Source organism: Chrysemys picta, unplaced genomic scaffold, assembly GCF_011386835.1.
Source record: "Chrysemys picta bellii isolate R12L10 unplaced genomic scaffold, ASM1138683v2 scaf18, whole genome shotgun sequence".
Taxonomy (NCBI): domain Eukaryota; kingdom Metazoa; phylum Chordata; order Testudines; family Emydidae; genus Chrysemys; species Chrysemys picta.
The window spans coordinates 247,877-263,819 of record NW_027052725.1 but is presented as its reverse complement, the minus strand read 5'-3'; the positions used below and the strand labels follow the sequence as shown (position 1 = coordinate 263,819).

The 15,943-nt window shown below is 48.2% G+C and overlaps 1 long non-coding RNA gene across 1 annotated transcript; it reads left to right on the top strand.

Moving 5' to 3' along the window:
• The first annotated feature begins 967 nt into the window (after positions 1 to 967).
• On the top strand, positions 968 to 15,298 carry LOC135977719 (uncharacterized). Its single transcript, XR_010595139.1, has 5 exons — positions 968 to 1,091; positions 2,690 to 2,813; positions 4,207 to 4,330; positions 9,034 to 9,157; positions 15,174 to 15,298. It is a non-coding gene; the product is annotated as an uncharacterized LOC135977719 (long non-coding RNA).
• Positions 15,299 to 15,943: the final 645 nt, after the last annotated feature.

Genomic DNA, 15,943 nt, shown 5'->3' with positions numbered 1-15,943 from the left:
GGGAAAAAAAATGGAGTCTCCTTCCTTGGAGGTTTTTAAGGCCCGGCTTGACAAAGACCTGGCTGGGATGATTTAGCTGGGAATTGGTCCTGCTCTGAGCATGGGGTTGGACTAGATGACTTCTTGAGGTCCCTTCCAACTCTGATATTCTATGATTCTATGAAAACAGACTTCCCTGTTGAGAAGGTAAGAGCCTCCAAGAGGTTTTGGAACCTCCACAGTCTGATCCATCTGGTGCCAGCTGAATTCTAGGCATGGGAAACACTAGTTCAAGGTGGCAGAATTTTATTCCGTCCCTTGTATTTTATCCCGTAGAATCACTAGGGATATTAGCGTTTGTCCTTTTCATTTTACCTTTTCCTCCATCCCTCCTTCCTTTTTCTTCATCTCTTACTTCTTTTGTCCTTTCTCTTGTTCCCCTCCCACCACCAGGAGTGGTGTGTGTTTGTGTGTCTGTGTGTGTATTGCTGGGGGTTCTCTTCACCTCTCCTTGTGGGAAGTTCCTCTAAAACTGTGGGGTTGAAATAGTGCTTGGACTCCACTGACACAAGATGCTGCCATCCTGTGGCTTAGCATTAGTGTCTGGGATGACTTGGGGCAAGATCTCAACCTCCCCTCAACCTCTTCACTTCTGGCAGAATTCCTTCCGGCCCCCCCGCTAGAGCCGCCTCCATGCCCAACCTGGTTGGGGGAGGACAAGAGGGTTCTGATAACTTGAGGTTTGGTTTGGAGGTGGAACAGCTGTCAAGAACACTGAGTGGGAGGAAGCAGGAGCTCATCCTTCAAGGAGGGGGGTTGGCACTGGAGGTTACTAGAAAGGACAAGAAGACTCCATTCTGGGGTTCAGGAGGTGAATTCATCCCTCAGTGGTGGGCAGGTGCTGAGTGGAAATACTGCTGGTTCCAGGTGCCCTTAATTCCCCCTGATTCCTCGGGGCGTTTCAGTCTCTGACAGGTTCTCGTTCCCTTGCAGGAGGAGGACGTCACGGCCAAAGTGATGCACCCGCATTATCCGCCACTTGCGCCAGGTGCCTGAGACACTGCAGGGGCTGCGCCTCTGATGCCTTCAGCATCTCCTGCTCCCTGCTGCAGGTACTGCTCTGTCTCCCTGTAAATGGCGAGCTAGTGGAAGGCGAAATGGAGCCCCCTGGCACTCACTAAAAGGGAAAGTGGTGGATTCTCCATCTCTTGATGTCATTGAATGAAGACTAGATGCCTTTCTGGAATGTGTGTGCCCAAAAAGTAGCTATTGTACTATACAGGAGGCCTATGATATGCAGGGGCTTAGATGAGATGCTCTAAAGGTCTCTTGTGGCCATAACGTCTACAAATTTTGGAAACACTGAGTGTAGTATTGGGAGCAGCCTCTGATGTTTTACTGTCTAGCTAGCTTGCTTCCTAGAATGAAGACGAATTTTGTGGTGTGATCCACAGAGCATAGCTCAAACCTTCAAAGTGTCAGGCAAGCAGCAGGACATGAGCACTTTAGGGTTTGGTTGGGTGTGGCAGTGATATCACAAAGGCTTTTTCAAGGACCTCAGCGTACTGGTCAAAGGTGTTAGGGAGGTGGTGACCTCAGAGAGAGATGCTGTCTTCAGCCAGGGAGGACAGGGGCTTACGACCAGGGAAACCTCAGAGACCCCTGTGGCTTTGCTTCAGCAAGTCTGCTTCTCGAGGTTTCTTTTTGAGGACTGAGAGAGTATTAGGGTTCACGTATTTAAGTGCGAGCAGGAGCCTCTTTCGAGTTTTCTCCTTTCCTTTTACTGATTTTACTTGAAAATTAGAAGGTAAGAGCCTCCAAGAGGTTTTGGAACCTGCTCAGTCTGATCCATCTGGTGCCAGCTGAATTCTCGGCATGGAAAACAGTAGTTTAAGGTGGCAGAATTTTATTCCCTCCCTGGAATTTTGTCCCGTAGAATCACTGGGGACACTAGGGTTTGTCCTTTTCGTTTTACCTTTTCCTCCATCCCTCCTACCTTTCTCTTCATCTCTTACTTCTTTTGTCCTTTCTCTTGTTCCCCTCACACCACCAGGAGTGGTGTGTGTGTGTGTGTGTGTGTGTGTGTGTGTGTGTGTGTGTGTGTGTGTGTGTGTGTGTGTGTGTGTGTGTGTGTGTGTGTGTGTGTGTGTGTGTGTGTGTGTGTGTGTGTGTGTGTGTGTGTGTGTGTGTGTGTGTGTGTGTGGTGCTGTTGGTTCTCTTCACCTCCCCTTGTGGGGAGTTGATCCAAAACTGTGGGGTTGAAATAGTGCTTGGACCCCACTGACAGTAGATGCTGCCATTGTGTGACTTAGCATTAGTGTCTGGGATGACTTGGGTCAAGATCTCAACCTCCCTGCAACCCACTTCACTGCTGTCAGAATCCCTCCTGCACACCCTGTTAGAGCCGCCTCCCAGCCCATCCTGTGTCGGGGTGGAGAAGAGGGTTCTGATGACTTTAGCTGTGGTTTGGAGGTGGAATGTCTGTGAAGGGCACTGAGCAGGAGGTAGCAGGAGCTCACCCTACAAGGAGGGGGGTTGGCTCTGGAGGTTTCTAGAAAGGACAAGAAGACTCCATTGTGGGGTTCAGGAGGAGGTGAATTCTCATTGATGGGCAGGTGCTGGGTGGAAATACTGCTGGTTCCAGGTTCCCTTAATTCCCCCTGATTCCTCGGGGCCTTTGAGTCTCTGACAGGTTCTCGTTCCCTTGCAGCAGGAGGACGTCAGGGCCAAAATGATGCACCAGCTCTGCATCATCCTGCACTTACGCCACGTGCCTGAGACACTGCAGGTGCTGCGCCTCTGAGGCCTTCAGGAACTCCCGCTCCCTGCTGCAGGTACTGTTCTGGCTCACTGTAAATGGGGAGCTAGTGGAAGGGGAAATGGATCCCCCTGGCACTCACTAAAAGGGAAAGTGATGGATTCTCCATCTCTTAATGTCATTTAATTTAGACTAGATACCTTTCTGGAATGTTTGTGCCCAAAAAGTAACTATTGTACTATACAGGAAGCCCATGATATGCAGGGGCTTAGATTAGATGCTCTAAAGGTCTCTTCTGGCCATAAAGTGTAGTAATTTTGGAAACACGGAGTGTAGCATTGGGAGCAGCCTCTGATGTTTTATTGTCTAGCCGGCTTGCTTTTTAGAATGAAGACGCATTGAGTGGGGTGATCCACACAGAGTAGCTCAAACGTTCAAAGTGTCAGGCCAGCAGGAGGACATTAGCACTTCAGGGTTTGGTTGGGTGTGGCAGTGACATCACAAAGGCCTTTTGCAGGACGTCAGCTTATTGGTCAAATGTGTTAGGGAGGTGGTGACCTCAGAGAGAGATGCTGACATCAGAGAGAGATGCTGACATGAGGGCCAGGGAAAGCTCAGAGACCCCTCTGGCTTTGCTTCAGCAAGTCTCCTCCTTGAGGTCTCTCTTTGAGGAAAGTAAGTGCCTCGGAGAGGTTTGTATCCTGTTCAGTCTGATCCACCTGGTGCCAGCTGAATTCTAGGCATGGAAAACACTAGTTCAAGGTGGCAGAATTTTATTCCCTCCCTGTGATTTTGTCCCGTAGAATCACTGGGGACATTAGTGTTTGTCCTTTTCGTTTTACCTTTTCCTCCCTCCCTCCTTCCTTTCTCTTCATCTCTTACTTCTTTTGTCCTTTCTCCTGTTCCCCTCCCACCACCGGGAGTGGTTTGTGTGTGTGTGTGTGTGTGTGTGTGTGTGTTTTGCTGGGGGTTCTCTTCACCTCCCTTTGTGGGGAGTTCATCCAAACCTGTGTGGTTGAAATAGTGCTTGGACTCCACTAACACTAGATGCTGCCATCGTGTGGATTAGCATTGGTGTCTGGGATGACTTGGGGCAAGATCTCAACCTCCCCGCAACCCACTTCACTGCTGGCAGAATCCCACCTGCCACCACTGCTAGAGCCGCCTCCCTGGCCAACCTGGGTGGGGGTGGAGAAGAGGGTTTTGATAACTTGAGCTGTGGTTTGGTGGTGGAACAGCTGTCAAGGGCACTGAGAGGGAGGTAGCAGCAGCTCACCCTTCAAGGAGGGGATTTGGCACTGGAGGTTACTAGAAAGGACAATAAGACTCCATTCTGGGGTTCAGGAGGTGAATTCATCCCTCTGTGGTGGGCAGGTGCTGAGTGGAAATACTGCTGATTCCCGGTGCCCTTAATTCCCCCTGATTCCTCGGGGCGTTTGAGTCTCTGACAGGTTCTCGTTCCCTTGCAGCAGGAGGACGTCACAGCCAAAGCTATGCACCAGCTCCGCATCATCCATCACTTGCGCCAGGTGCCTGAGACACTGCAGGGGCTGTGCCTCTGAGGCCATCAGCAACTCCCGCTCCCTGCTGCAGGTACTGCTTTGATTTACTGTAAATGGGGAGCTAGTGGAAGGGGAAATGGAGCCCCCTGGCACTCACTAAATGGGAAAGTGGTGGATTCTCCATCTCTTGATGTCATTGAATGAAGACTAGATGCCTTTCTGGAATGTGTTTTCTAAGAAAGTAACTGTTGTGCTCTACAGGAAGCCTATGATATGCAGGGGGTTAGATGAGATGCTCTAAAGGTCTCTTGTGGCCATAAAGTCTCCTAATTTTGGAAACACTGAGTGTAGCATTGGGAGCAGCCCCTGATGTTTTAGTGTCTAACCGGTTTGCTTCCTAGAATGAAGACGCATTGAGTGGGGTGATCCACACAGAGTAGCTCAAACCTTCAAAGTGTCAGGCCAGCAGCAGGACATTAGCACTTCCGGGGATGGGTGGGTGTGGTAGTGACATCACAAAGGCCTTTTCAGGACCTCAGCCTATTGGTCAAAGGTGTTAGGGAGGTGGTGACCTCCGAGAGAGATGCTGACATCAGCCAGGCAGGACAGGAGCTTAGGGCCAGGGAAACCTCAGACACCCCTGTGGCTTTCATAGAATCATAGAATCATAGAATATCAGGGTTGGAAGGGACCTCAAGAGGTCATCTAGTCCAACCCCCTCCTCAAAGCAGGACCAATTCCCAACTAAATCATCCCAGCCAGGGCTTTGTCAAGCCGGGCCTTAAAAACCTCCAAGGAAGGAGACTCCACCACCTCCCTAGGTAACGCATTCCAGTGCTTCACCACCCTCCTAGTGAAATAGTGTTTCCTAATATCCAACCTGGACCTCCCCCACTGCAACTTGAGACCATTGCTCCTTGTTCTGTCATCTGCCACCACTGAGAACAACCGAGCTCCATCCTCTTTGAACCCCCCTTCACGTAGTTGAAGGCTGCTATCAAATCCCCCCTCATTCTTCTCTTCTGGAGACTAAACAATCCCAGTTCCCTCAGCCTCTCCTCATAAGTCATGTGCTCCAGACCCCTAATCATTTTTGTTGCTCTCCGCTGGACTCTTTCCAATTTTTCCACATCCTTCTTGTTGTGTGGGGCCTGTCGGAGAAAAACAGAGTTCTCACTATTTGTTTAGGTACAGCAAGTCAGATGCTTTATTAACTCTCACAATTGCCCAGAGGGAGAGAGCTAAGCACGTCTCTCCCAGGTAACTAATTACAGCAAGCATTTATACCTTTCATTACAGAAATAACGAGGGACAGCTGCGTTTTGTTTATACATAGGCCATCTTGATATCTCATTTCTTCACTTGTTTTGACTCTTGCCAACATACAATATTTTCTATACCTTATCTACACAAGGTCTTCTACACCTTATCTATACCAGGTCATAATGACTTCTTACACAGTTCTTTCTCACCCACCTCACACATTCCTCGCTTCTACAAATCTCGCGTTATTAGGGTTACAGTTAGCCTAACTCTTGCTAACGAACTGTCATTCATTGCATCCCCTTCCTGTCAGCTCTTTCTCTGCTTCCACAGGCCCAAAACTGGACACAGTATTCTAGATGAGGCCTCACCAATGTCGAATAAAGGGGAACGATCACGTTCCTCGATCTGCTGGCAATGCCCCTACTTATACAGCCCAAAATGCCGTTAGCCTTCTTGGCAACAAGAGCACACTGTTGACTCATATCCAGCTTCTCGTCCACTGTGACCCCTAGGTCCTTTTCTGCAGAACTGCTACCTAGCCATTCGGTCCCTAGTCTGTAGCAGTGCATGGGATTCTTCCGTCCTAAGTGCAGGACTCTGCACTTGTCCTTGTTGAACTTCATCAGGTTTTTTTCTGCCCAATCCTCTAATTTGTCTAGGTCCCTCTGTATCCGATCCCTACCCTCTAGCGTATCTACCACGCCTCCTAGTTTAGTGTCATCTGCAAACTTGCTGAGAGTGCAGTCCACACCATCCTCCAGATCATTAATAAAGATATTAAACAAAACCGGCCCCAGGACCGACCCTTGGGGCACTACTCCGCTTGAAACCGGCTGCCAACTAGACATGGAGCCATTGATCACTACCTGTTGAGCCCGACGATCCAGCCAGCTTTCTATCCACCTTACAGTCCATTCATCCATCCATCCCATACTTCTTTAACTTGGTGGCAAGAATACTGTGGGAGAGCGTATCAAAAGCTTTGCTAAAGTCAAGGAATAACACATCCACTGCTTTCCCCTCATCCACAGAGCCAGTTATCTCATCATAGAAGGCAATTAGGTTAGTCAGGCACGACTTCCCCTTGGTGAATCCATGCTGACTGTTCCTGATCACTTTCCTCTCCTCTAAGTGTTTCATCATTGATTCCTTGAGGACCTGCTCCATGATTTTTCCAGGGACTGAGGTGAGGCTGACTGGCCTGTAGTTCCCCGGATCCTCCTCCTTCCCTTTTTTAAAGATGGGCACTACATTAGCCTTTTTCCAGTCATCCGGGACCTCCCTCGATCGCCATGAGTTTTCAAAAATAATGGCTAATGGCTGTGCAATCTCATCCGCCAAGTCCTTTAGCACCTTCGGATGCAGCGCATCCAGCCCCATGGAGTTGTGCACGTCCAGTTTTTCTAAATAGTCCCGAACCACTTCTTTCTCCACAGAGGGCTGGTCACCTTCTCCCCATATTGTGCTGCCCAGTGCAGCAGTCTGGGAGCTGACCTTGTTCGTGAAGACAGAGGCAAAAAAAGCATTGAGTACATTAGCTTTTTCCACATCCTCAGTCACTAGGTTGCCTCCCTCATTCAGTAAGGGGCCCACACTTTCCTTGACTTTCTTCTTGTTGCTAACATACCTGAAGAAACCCTTCTTGTTACTCTTAACATCTCTTGCTAGCTGCAACTCCAAGTGTGATTTGGCCTTCCTGATTTCACTCCTGCATGCCTGAGCAATATTTTTATACTCCTCCCTGGTCATTTCTCCAATCTTCCACTTCTTGTAAGCTTCTTTTTTGCGTTTAAGATCAGCAAGGATTTCACTGTTTAGCCAAGCTGGTCGCCTGCCATATTTACTATTCTTTCTACACATCGGGATGGTTTGTTCCTGCAACCGCAATAAGGATTCTTTAAAATACAGCCAGCTCTCCTGGACCCCTTTGCCCTTCATGTTATTCTCCCAGGGGATCCTGCCCATCTGTTCCCTGAGGGAGTCAAAGTCTGCTTTTCTGAAGTCCAGGGTCCGTATTCTGCTGCTCTCCTTTCTTCCTTGTGTCAGGATCCTGAACTCGACCATCTCATGGTCACTGCCTCCCAGGTTCCCATCCACTTTTGCTTCCCCTACTAATTCTTCCCTGTTTGTGAGCAGCAGGTCGAGAAAAGCTCTGCCCCTAGTTGGTTCCTCCAGCACTTGCACCAGGAAATTGTGCCCTACACTTTCCAAAAACTTCCTGGATTGTCTGTGCACCGCTGTATTGCTCTCCTAGCAGATATCAGGGTGATTAAAGTCTCCCATGAGAACCAGGGCCTGCGATCTAGCAACTTCTGCTAGTTCCCAGAAGAAAGCCTCGTCCACCTCATCCCCCTGGTCTGGTGGTCTATACCAGACTCCAACCGTGACATCCCCCTTGTTGCTCACACTTCTCAACTTTATCCAGAGACTCTCAGGTTTTTCTACAGTTTCATACCGGACCTCTGAGCACTCATACTCCTCTCTTACATACAATGCAACTCCCCCACCTTTTCTGCCCTGCCTGTCCTTCCTGAACAGTTTATATCCATCCATGACAGTACTCCAGTCATGTGAGTTATCCTACCAAGTGTCTGTTATTGCTTCAGCAAGTCTCCTTCTCGAGGTCTCTCTTTGAGGACTGAGAGAGTATTAGTGTTCACATGTGTGAGTGCGAGCAGGAGCCTCTTTGGAGTTTTCTCCTTTCCTTTGACGGATTTTACTAGAAAACAGACGTCCCTATTTAGAAGGTAAGAGCCTCCAAGAGCTTTTTGGAACCTGCTCAGTCTGATCCATCTGGTGCCAGCTGAATTCTAGGCATGGAAAACACTAGGTTAAGGTGGCAGAATTTTATTCCCTCTGTGGGATTTTGTCCCGTAGAATCACAGGGGACATTAGTGTTTGTCATTTTCGTTTTACCTTTTCCTCCATCCCTCCTTCCTTTCTCTTCATCTCTTACTTCTTTTGTCCTTTCTCCTGTTCACCTGCCACCACCAGGAGTGGTGTGTGTGTGTGTGTGTGTGTTGCTGGGGGTGCTCTTCACCTCCCCTTGTGGGAAGTTGATCCAAAACTGTGAGGTTGAAATAGTGCTTGAACTCCAATGACACTAGATGCTGCCATCCTGTGGCTTAGCATTAGTGTCTGGGATGATTGGGGCAAGATCTCAACCTCCCCGCAACCCACTTCACTGCTGGCAGAATCCCTCCTGCCCCCCCTGCTAGAGCCGCCTCCCTGGCCAACCTGGGTGGGGGTGGAGAAGAGGGTTCTGATAACTTGAGCTGTGGTTTGGAGGTAGAACAGCTGTCAAGGGTACTGAGGGAGAGGTAGCAGGAGCTCACCCTACAAGGAGGGGGGTTGTCACTGGAGGTTACTAGAAAGGACAAGAAGACTCCATTCTGGGGTTCAGGAGGTGAATTCATCCCTCAGTGGTCGGCAGGTGCTGGGTGGAAATACTGCTGGTTCCAGGTGCCCTTAATTCCTCCTGATTCCTCGGGACGTTTGAGTCTCTGACAGGTTCTCGTTCCCTTGCAGCAGGAGGACGTCACGGCCAAAGCGATGCACCAGCTCCGCATCATCCTGCACTTGCGCCAGGTTCCTGAGACACTGCAGGGGCTGTGCCTCTGAGGCCATCAGCAACTCCCGCTCCCTGCTGCAGGTACTGCTTTGGTTTACTGTAAATGGGGAGCTAGTGGAAGGGGAAATGGAGCCCCCTGGCACTCACTAAAAGGGAAAGTGGTGGATTCTCCATCTCTTGATGTCATTGAATGAAGACTAGATGCCTTTCTGGAATGTGTGCGCCCAAAAAGTAACTATTGTACTATACAGGAGGCCTATGATATGCAGGGGCTTAGATGAGATGCTCTAAAGGTCTCTTGTGGCCATAAAGTCTACTAATTTTGGAAACAGTAGTATTGGGAGCAGCCTCTGATGTTTTACTGTCTAGCCGGCTTGCTTCCTAGAAAGAAGACGCATTGAGTCGGGTGATCCACAGAGAGTACCTGTGTCAAGGCTGAATGCCCACTTTGAAGTTTAGGGTACAAATGTAGGGGCCTGCCTGAAAACTTCTAAGCTTAACCACCATCCCAAGGCTAATTTCCTCCCCTGGGTAGCCTTGAGAAACCTTTCACCAATTCCCTGGTGAATACAGATCCAAACCCCTTGGATCTTAAAACAAGGAGAAATTAACCATCCCCCCTCCTTCCTCCCACCAAGTCCTGGTGAATCAAGATCCAAACTCCTTGGATCTTAAAACAAGGAAAAATCAATCAGGTTCTTAAAAATAAGGCTTTTAATTAAAGAAAAAGGTAAAAATCATCTCTGTAAAATCAGTATGGAAATTAACCTTACAGGGTAATCAAACTTAAAGAGCTCAGAGGACTCCCCTCTAGTCTTAGGTTCAAAGTACAGCAAACAAAGATAAACACTCTAGGAAAAGGTACATTTACAAGTTGAGAAAACAAAGGAAAACTAACACGCCCTGTTTGAAATAGGAGAGACTTGTTTAGAAAGATGTGGAGAACCTGGATTGATGTCTGGTCCCTCTCAGTCCCGAGGGCGAACACCCACACAAACAAAGAACACAAACAAAAGCCTTCCCCTCCCCAAGATTTGAAAGTATCTTGTCCCCTTATTGGTCCTTTAGGTCAGATGCCAGCCAGGTTACCTGAGCTTCTTAACCCTTTAGAGGGAAAAGGATTTTGGAATCTCTGGCCAGGAGGGATTTTATAGTACTGTACACAGGACAGCTGTTACCCTTCCCTTTATAGTTATGACAACCTCAAACCTTCAAAGTGTCAGGCCAGCAGCAGGACATTAGCACTTCAGGGTTTGGTTGGGTGTGGCAGTGACATCACAAAGGCCTTTTGCAGGATGTCAGCTTATTGGTCAAATGTGTTAGGGAGGTGGTGACCTCAGAGAGAGATGCTGACATCAGCCTGGCAGGACAGGAGCACAGGGCCAGGGAAACCTCAGAGACCCCTGTGGCTTTGCTTAAGCAAGTCTCCTTCTCGAGGTCTCTCTTTGAGGACTCAGAGAGTATTAGGGTTCACGTACGTGAGTGCGTGCAGGAGCCTCTTTCGAGTTTTCTCCTTTCCTTTTACTGATTTTACTAGAAAACAGACGTCCCTATTAAGAAGGTAAGAGCCTCGGAGAGGTTTGTAACCTTTTCAGTCTGATCCACCTGGTGCCAGCTGAATTCTAGGCATGGAAAACACTAGCTCAAGGTGGCAGAATTTTATTCCCTCCCTGGGATTTTGTCCCGTGGAATCACTGGGGACATTAGGTTTTGTCCTTTTCGTTTTACCTTTTCCTCCATCCCTCCTTCCTTTCTCTTCATCTCTTACTTCTTTTGTCCTTTCTCCTGTTCCCCTCCCACCACCAGGAGTGGGGTGTGTGTGTGTGTGTGTGTGTGTGTGTTTGTTTGTTGTTGGCGGTGCTCTTCACCTCCCCTTGTGGAAAGTTGATCGAATACTGTGAGGTCTAAATAGTGCTTGGACTCCACTGACACTAGATGCTCCCATCCTGTGGCTTAACATGACTGTCTGGGATGACTTGGGGCAAGGTCTCAACCTCCCCGCAACGCACTTTTCTGCTTTCAGAATCCCTGCTGCCCCCCCTCCTAGATCCGCCTCCCTGTCCAACCTCGGTGCGGGTGGAGAAGAGGGTTCTGATAACTTGAGCTGTGGTTTGGAGGTGGAACAGCTGTCAAGGGCACTGAGCAGGAGGTAGCAGGAGCTCATCCTACAAGGAGTGGGGTTGGCACTGGAGGTTACTAGAAAGGACAAGAAGATTCCATTCTGGGGTTGAGGAGGTGAATTGCTCAAAGGTGTTAGGGAGGTGGTGACCTCAGAGAGAGATGCTGATATCAGCCAGGCAGGACAGGGGCCCAGGGCCAGGGAAACCTCAGAGACCCCTGTGGCTTTGCTTCAGGAAGTCTCCTTCTCGAGGTCTCTCTTTGAGGACTGAGAGAGTATTAGGGTTCACATATGTGAATGCGAGGAGGAACCTCTTTCGAGTTGTTTCCTTTCCTTTTACTGATTTTACTAGAAAACAGACGTCCCTGTTGAGAAAGTAAGTGCCTCGGAGAGGTTTGTAACCTGTTCAGTCTGATCCACCTGGTGCCAGCTGAATTCTAGGCATGGAAAACAGTAGTTTAAGATGGCAGAATTTTATTTCATCCCTTGGATTTTGTGCCGTAGAATCACTGGGGACATTAGGGTTTGTCCTTTTTGTTTTACCTTTTCCTCCATCCCTCCTTCCTTTCTCTTCATCTCTTACTTCTTTTCTCCTTTCTCCTGTTCCTCAAAAACTGTGGGGTTGAAATAGTGTTTGGACTCCACTGACACTAGATGCTGCCATCCTGTGGCTTAGCATTAGTGTCTGGGATGACTTGGGGCAAGATCTCAACTTCCCCTCAACCCACTTCACTGCTGCCAGAATCCCTCCTGCCCCCCCTGCTAGAGCCGCCTCCCTGGCCAACCTGGGTGGGGGTGGAGAACAGTGTTTTTTTCATACATTCATAGATTCTAGGACTGGAAGGGACCTCGAGAGGTCATCGAGTCCAGTCCCCTGCCCGCATGGCAGGACCAAATACCATCTAGACCATCCCTGATAGACATTTATCTAACCTACTCTTAAATATCTCAAGAGATGGAGATTCCACAACCTCCCTCGGCAATTTATTCCAGTGTTTAACCACCCTGACAGTTAGGAACTTTTTCCTAATGTCCAACCTAGACCTCCCTTGCTGCAGTTTAAACCCTTTGCTTCTGGTTCTATCCTTAGAGGCTAAGGTGAACAAGTTTTCTCCCACCTCCTTATGACACCCTTTTAAATACCTGAAAACTGCTATCATGTCTCCTCTCAGTCTTCTCTTTTCCAAACTAAACAAACCCAATTCTTTCAGCCTTCCTTCATAGGTCATGTTCTCAAGACCTTTAATCATTCTTGTTGCTCTTCTCTGGACCCTTTCCAATTTCTCCACATCTTTTTTAAAATGCGGTGCCCAGAACTGGACACAATACTCCAGCTGAGGCCTAACCAGAGCAGAGTAGAGCGGAAGAATGACTTCTCGTGTCTTGCTCACAACAGACCTGTTAATACATCCCAGAATCAGGTTTGCTTTTTTTGCAACAGCATCACACTGTTGACTCATATTTAGCTTGTGGTCCACTATAACCCCTAGATCCCTTTCTGCCGTACTTCTTCCTAGACAGTCTCTTCCCATTCTGTATGTGTGAAACTGATTGTTCCTTCCTAAGTGGAGCACTTTGCATTTGTCTTTGTTAAACTTCATCCTGTTTAACTCAGACCATTTCTCCAATTTGTCCAGATCATTTTGAATTATGACCCTGTCCTCCAAAGCAGTTGCAATCCCTCCCAGTTTGGTATCATCCGCAAACTTAATAAGCGTACTTTCTATGCCAATATCTAAGTCGTTGATGAAGATATTGAACAGCGCCGGTCCCAAAACAGACCCCTGCGATACCCCACTCGTTATGGCTTTCCAGCAGGATTGGGAACTATTAATAACAACTCTCTGAGTACGGTTATCCAGCCAGTTATGCACCCACCTTATAGTAGCCCCATCTAAATTGTATTTGCCTAGTTTATCAATAAGAATATCATGCGAGACCGTATCAAATGCCTTACTAAAGTCTAGGTATACCACATCCACAGCCTCACCCTTATCCAGAAGGCTCGTTATCCTATCAAAGAAAGCTATCAGATTGGTTTGACGTGATTTGTTCTTCACAAATCCATGATGGCTGTTCCCTATCACCTTACCACCTTCCAAGTGTTTGCAGATGATTTCCTTAATTACTTGCTCCGTTATCTTCCCTGGCACAGAAGTTAAACTCACTGGTCTGTAGTTTCCTGGGTTGTTTTTATTTCCCTTTTTATAGATGGGCACTATATTTGCCCTTTTCCAGTCTTCTGGAATCTCTCCCGTCTCCCATGATTTTCCAAAGATAATAGCTAGAGGCTCAGATACCTCCTCTATTAGCTCCTTGAGTATTCCAGGATGCATTTCATCAGGCCCGGGTGACTTGCAGGCATCTAACTTTTCTAAGTGATTTTTAACTTGTTCTTTTTTTATTTTATCTGCTAAACCTACCCCCTTCCCATTAGCATTCACTATGTTAGGCATTCCTTCAGACTTCTCGGTGAAGACCGAAACAAAGAAGTCATTAAGCATCTCCGCCATTTCCAAGTTTCCTGTTACTGTTTCTCCCTCTTCACTAAGCAGTGGGCCTACCCTGTCTTTGGTCTTCCTCTTGCTTCTAATGTATTGATAAAAAGTCTTCTTGTTTCCCTTTATTCCCGTAGCTAGTTTGAGCTCATTTTGTGCCTTTGCCTTTCTAATCTTGCCCCTGCATTCCTGTGTTGTTTGCCTATATTCATCCTTTGTAATCTGTCCCAGTTTCCATTTTTGATATGACTCCTTTTTATTTTTTAGATCATGCAAGATCTCATGGTTAAGCCAAGGTGGTCTTTTGCCACATTTTCTATCTTTCCTAACCAGCGGAATAGCTTGCTTTTGGGCCCTTAATAGTGTCCCTTTGAAAAACTGCCAACTCTCCTCAGTTGTTTTTCCCCTCAGTCTTGATTCCCATGGGACCTTACCTATCAGCTCTCTGAGCTTACCAAAATCTGCCTTCCTGAAATCCATTGTTTCTATTTTGCTGTTCTCCCTTCTACCCTTCCTTAGAATTGCAAACTCTATGATTTCATGATCACTTTCACCCAGGCTGCCTTCTACTTTCAAATTCTCAACGAGTTCCTCCCTATTTGTTAAAATCAAGTCTAGAACAGCTTCCCCCCAGTAGCTTTTTCAACCTTCTGAAATAAAAAGTTGTCTCCAATGCAGTCCAGGAATTTGTTGGATAGTCTGTGCCCCGCTGTGTTATTTTCCCAACATATATCCGGATAGTTGAAGTCCCCCATCACCACCAAAGCTTGGGCTTTGGATGATTTTGTTAGTTGCTTAAAAAAAGCCTCATCCACCTCTTCCACCTGGTTAGGTGGCCTGTAGTAGACTCCTAGCATGACATCTCCCTTGTTTTTTACCCCTTTTAGCCAATCATGTGTATTATCCCACCAAGCTTCAGTGATGCCAACAATGTCATAGTTGTATTTATTTATTAGCATTTCCAGTTCTTCCTGCTTATTCCCCATACTTCTCGCATTTGTATAGAGACATCTAAGATACTGGTTTGATCTTTCCTCCCCGTTTTGTCCTGACCCTCCTTTCCCTCTGACAATATAGCCCACACTCCCTCTCGTTTTTGACCCATCTCCCCGGTCTCCATGTTCCCCACTTACCTGTGGGCTTTGCTCACCTGTCCCCGTCGAACCTAGTTTAAAGCCCTCCTCACTAGGTTAGCCAGTCTGTGTCCAAAGGTACTAATAACTTGAGCTGTGGTTTGGAGGTGGAACAGCTGTCAAGGGCACTGAGGGGGAGATAGCAGGAGCTCATCCTTCAAGGAGGGGGGTTGGCACTGGAGGTTACTAGAAAGGAGAAGACGACTCCATTCTGGGGTTCAGGAGGTGAATTTATCCCTCAGTGGTGGGCAGGTGATGGGTGGAAGTAGTGCTGGTTCCAGGTGCCCTTAATTCCCGCTGATTCCTCGGGGCGTTTGAGTCTCTGACAGGTTCTCGTTCCCTTGCAGCAGGAGGACGTCACGGCCAAAAGTGATGCACCAGCTCCGCATCATCCGGCACTTGCGCCAGATTCCTGAGACACTGCAGGGGCTGTGCCTCTGAGGCCATCAGCAACTCCCGCTCCCTGCTGCAGGTACTGCTCTGGCTCACTGTAAATGGGGAGCTAGTGGAAGGGGAAATGGAGCCCCGTGGCACTCACTAAAAGGGAAAGTGGTGGTTCTTCTTCGAGTGCTTGCTCATATCCATTCCATTAGGTGTGTGCGCGCCGCGTGCACGATCGTCGGAAGATTTTCTACCCTAGCAACACCGGCGGGTCGGCTGTGGAGCCCCCTAGAGTGGCGCCTTCATGGCGCTGAATATATACCCCAGCCGACCCGGCGCCCCCTCAGTTCCTTCTTACCGCCCCTGACGGTCGTTGGAACTGTGGAGCGCTGCTTAGCTGTTCTCCAGTCTCCCTAGCTTAGTTAGTTATTCGCAGTTATAGTTATAGTTATAGTCCTAGTGTTTATAGTTAAATAGTTCAATAGTTTTAAAAGTTGTTCTAGTTGTTATAATAGTTCAGGGGATTAAGGGGGTCGTCTCCCCCTTTCTCCCCCGGCCGCGGGGCCGGGCTCATGCCCAACGCTCCCGGCTTCAAGCTGTGCGCCTCCTGCGCTAAGCCTATGCCCACGAGCGACCCGCACGACTCCTGTCTGAAGTGCCTGGGAGAGTCCCATCAAACAGATAAGTGCAAGATCTGTAAGGCCTTCAGACCAAGGACCAAGAAGGAGCGGGACTT